At 33.4% G+C, this 4,817-nt stretch overlaps 1 pseudogene across 1 annotated transcript; it reads right to left on the minus strand.

Annotated features, from left to right (window-relative positions):
- Positions 1 to 2,660: 2,660 nt before the first annotated feature.
- On the minus strand, positions 2,661 to 4,075 carry LOC107641670 (mitogen-activated protein kinase kinase kinase 20 pseudogene; annotated as a pseudogene). The gene has a single exon (XR_015883507.1). The product of XR_015883507.1 is annotated as a mitogen-activated protein kinase kinase kinase 20 pseudogene (transcript).
- Positions 4,076 to 4,817: the final 742 nt, after the last annotated feature.

Consider the following 4,817-nt stretch of genomic DNA (forward strand, 5'->3'; position numbering starts at 1 on the left):
GGTTAATCTAGAGATGTCTGGAATTACATACGGTCATCAAGTGCCTATATAGACAAGAGTAAATATAGAAAAAAATTTGGGAATCCCAACTTGGGACAATCCAGGGACGTACTTGGGTCAACCAGCAAGATGAAGGCAGAAAGAAAATCCTAATTAAAGCAGTTATCCAAGCCATTCCTTCTTATGCAATGAGTATTTGAAAAACTAAGTGTTAAAATTACCAAATTATGATGGAGAGTATTTGAAAAGGAAAAAGAGATCTATTGAAAAAGTTGGGAGAAAATGTGCATAAGCAAGAAAGAAGGGAACTAGGCTTTAAAGATTTTGAACACTAGAATATAGCACAACTGGCTAAGCAAGCATGGAGAGTCATGCAAGATCAAGAAGCACTATGGTCTATGGGTAATTCTGAAGGCTTTCTACTTTTTCGATAATATTTTTGGGAAGTACCAAGTCACACAAAAGGAAGTTGGGTGTGGAAAAGCCTTATTCAGATCTTAATTTCATCAAAAGAAATGAAAATGGTGCTTGAGCAAAGAAAACAAAGTGGATATATGGCAAGATAATTGGATCTATGAGATGAACAACTCATTAGGAAGAAACAATCCAAGACCCCAAGAAGTTGGAGAAATTATTACAAGACAAGGAAAGTGGCATAAAACTATTATTCAAGAGAAATTTCTCCCACTAGTGGCTGACCTGCTTTTTCAAACCCCAATAAGTAAATTTGTAGGTGAAGATGTGTTAGTTAATTTGGCCTTTTTTTTTTTTTCAAAAGATAGAGATTACTCAGTCAAATCAGATTGTCATGTAGTAAAAGGAGAGAAAAGTGCAAGAAAAGGAATGCACCAAACAACAAGTAATAATTATAGGTAGTTATGGAAAGGAAATTGGGGGATGAAGGCTCCACAAAAAAAAATAAAATATTCATGTGAAAAGTTGTCTACAACATAATCCCAATAAGGATAAACCTTGTAAAGAAAAGAATAATCATTAATCCTATTTGTCCTGTTTGTATGCTGTAAGAAGAAGCAGTGGGGCATGCGCTATTTCTTTGTGAATGGACCAGAGTTTCCTGGTTTGGATCACAAATCCAGTGCATAAATACAGCTGAGTCAGTCAGGTCATTAGAGAATTGGTCACAGAAAATTCTACAGAGAATTAAAAAACAACCAGAGGAAGAAAGTGAGAACTACTGGAGCAGAGTAGGACAACTACTATGGACAATTTGGAAGTCCGAAAAACAAGACAACATTACAGCACAAACAACCAGATCTTAGTACAAGAATTCTCAATGCTAAGATTCAAGAAAGGAGTACAACAAGATTGTCAATTCAAATGTCATATGTAAACAAGCCAGGACCAGGAATAAATTACCTATAACGTGGCGAGTTCCTCTAGAGGATTGGATTAAGGTCAATGTGGAATTGTGGATACACATTCTCGGACATAATCAAATCAAGAGCAACAACAGTAGTCTTCAAAGATTCATAGGGTCGATTGTTAGCAGGACTAACAGAAAAAGTTAAAGCAAGTTTAAGCTTAACGACAGAAGCTTTAACAACAAAAAGGCTCTAATTTTAGTAAAGAACCTGGACGTGGGAAGAATCATCATCTAGTCAGATTGTCTATCTTTGATCGAAGCGCTAAAGAGTAGAGAAAACCTGTGGAAAATCCAACCAATTCTCCAACACAGAAGAAAAATTAGAAAAAGTCTCCCGAATTGTGGATTCACATGGATGTCCAAAACCTAACTTAAAAAAATGAGACATATCAAAAATCATAAAAAAAATCCAAAACCTAAAAGAAAGACATATATAAAAATGTACAAAATATATAAAAAAAGACATCTCTAAAATTTAAGAGAAAGAAACATCTAAAACAAATAATAAGAATTATCTAAAATTTATAATAAGAAGAAAAAAAATACTGTTGTAAAAAAATATCCAAAACCTAATAAAAAAAACATCTGAAATGTAACAAAAAAAAATTTTTTAAATTTAACAAAAATGAGATATTCAAAATCATTAAAAATATTCGAAACTAAGTAAGAAAACATCTAAAATTATTAAAACATTCAAAACATATCGGTTACAAAAAAAAACATTCAAAATATAAGAAAAAAACATCTAAATCTAAAAAAAGAACCATCTAAAACTAGTAAAAAAATATCCAAAATAAAAAAGAAAAAGATGATGATGATTTTCTCACCAAAATTCTACCACCAATCCTTTTCTTATTAATGTTTTTAAATTAGGATTGTTAGCCATTCTAGCTTGAGGAGGGTGTTACCTAAATTATTTTTGTACCAATAGTAAATATAGACTTATTTGTTATATTTTTTTGTGGAAGTACATAAGGAGTACATAGTATATAAAATATATTAACTGAACAGATTTAAAAAAAAAATTCATTCTTTTAATATTGAGAATAACTTATTTTTTTTTCCTTTCTTAATCCTTTGTGGTTCATGAAAATATCAATATCACAGCTTGAACAACTTAAAATATAAAATCTTTTTTATCCAAAAAAATAATTCATTCTCCAATAATTAATATTCTTTTCAATTCTAAATTGGCACATCTTTTCTATGATGTGGTTGTCTAATTCTATCCCACCCAATATTTTCCACCCCTCCCTCTCATTTTTTAAGGCATCAATTACGAACAAAATTGCATTTGCAAAATGAATCTCTATACACTCGAGACGATTTCATGAATAATTGATTATTAACAAACAATTAAAAGATTGTGAATCATATCATATCCGCTGAAAATTAGTTTCAATGACCAAATCTAAACAAAAAAAATCTTCTAATTAAGATCCCACTACCAACGAAGCTTCCAGGATAACTCTTCTCCGAACACTTATCCAGCCCTCGAATTCTGACCAATCTGGCAATCCCTGCTCCGTCACTAGCCGCGGTAGCCAATCCCCCGGCGACAAAACAGTGGTGACAGCAGAATCAGTCACCGTGGAAGTGAAATCCCAATCAGGAAAGTCAAAGTTACTTTTGGGCGAGATTTCGTTATGGATCAAAGCATCATGGTTGTCTTCATCGGCGAGAAACGGGTGGTTGACGAGCATCTCCGCCGTCCACCTCTCCCTGGGATCCTTAACGAAACACTTTCTCAAAAAGTCTTTCCCCTGTTCGGACAAGTCCTCCGGAATCACCGGAATTTCTTCACCAACTCCAATCCGAATTAGCAGCGACCACATGTTGGACCCACTCTTAACATTCCACGCTGGCTTTCCGGTGAGCATCTCCACGGCAGCGCATCCAAGGGCCCATATATCCGCGGGAGACTCGTACTCGTTATCATTCACCGACTCAGGGGACATGTAGAGAGGCGTTCCCCTGCACTCCCACTTCTTGTCTCCACGCTGCACTGCACCTTTCTCCTTCGCGAGCCCGAAATCCGAGATCTTCACCTCGCCATCTTCGAACACAAGCATGTTATGAAGCTTAATATCGCAGTGAATGAACCCATTCTCGTGAATGTGTTTCAACCCTTCCATGACGGACCTCACGTACCTTCTTACTTGTTTCTCATCGAACATCCCACCTTGATTCTTCTTCATCTGATCAGCGAGTGTACCGTTCGAAGCGTATTCGAGGAAGATGTTGTAAAACGACTCACCGTTTTCGACGGTGGTGTCGTGGCCCAAGCACTTAACGATTCGAGGACAAGAAGAACCGAGGCGGTTAAGGACGTGTTCCTCATTAACGAGGAGGGAGGAGGTGAAACGATCGGAGGACTTAACGGCAACCGGAATGTGGAACGGAAGGGAAGGGTTTTTGGGTGTGGCTAAACTGACGGTGGCGAAGCTTCCACTGCCGAGGGTTGGTCCTCGAATCCAGTCCATGATTGTGAAGAATAAGAATGTATATGTGTTTACAGTTAAGGAATTGAATGAGGTTAACTGTGTTGGTGTGTGTTTATAGCGTTTGGAGAAGGAGGGAAGGCTTCTCAACAATTGCGTCGTTCTGCACATTAAGAAAATGTTGGTTGTCACTGATTGATTCAACGAATGAAATCAACAATGAATGAAGAACAATTCGGCGCGTGTGACTCAGGATATTGCATTGCATTTATATAAGGTAATGACGCGTGACTTGATATTTATTTTTTAAATATTTTTTTATATAAATTATAAAAGTATAGATTCTTTTATCTTGATTTCAATTTTCATACAGACAATTGATGGTATTTTATTATATCAATAAAAATAATTAATTTTTAAATTTATTATTTAAAAAATTTAAATACATAAAACTAATCAGATGATTACATAAAATATTGTGTAAAGTAATAATTAAATTTTTGAAAATTTTGACTTATGATTAATTAGACTTTGAAAATAAATAGAGTACTAATTAAATCTTTTAAGATAATAAGGATTTGTTTATTTGGATGCAATTTTTAAAAAATATTTTTTTAATGTTATTTTTTTTAAAAGATTTCTTACAAAAATAAAAATAATTTTATGTTTGGATATCTCATATAAAAAGATCTTTTTATTTATCAATTACGTTTGGATAAAATAAGATAAAAATATTTTTTTGTTTATTTATTATATAAAAAACATTTTTTTAAAAAGAAACTTTTAAAAAAATTTAAATTATAGTTTCTCAAAAAAGATGTATTTTTTATTTTTCTAATACTTTTATTTTTATTATTAGAAATTTACCAAACATAATAAAAAATAAAAAAAATTATTTTTTTCATTGAAAAAAATATCGTTTTTTTATCGATTTAATGGCGCCCAAACAAGCACTAAATAGTAGACATGTATGTCTTTCCATCAATTAGGGC

The sequence above is a fragment of the Arachis ipaensis genome, chromosome B5 (genome assembly GCF_059453495.1).
Source record: "Arachis ipaensis isolate K30076 ecotype BB chromosome B5, ASM5945349v1, whole genome shotgun sequence".
Lineage (NCBI taxonomy): Eukaryota > Viridiplantae > Streptophyta > Magnoliopsida > Fabales > Fabaceae > Arachis > Arachis ipaensis.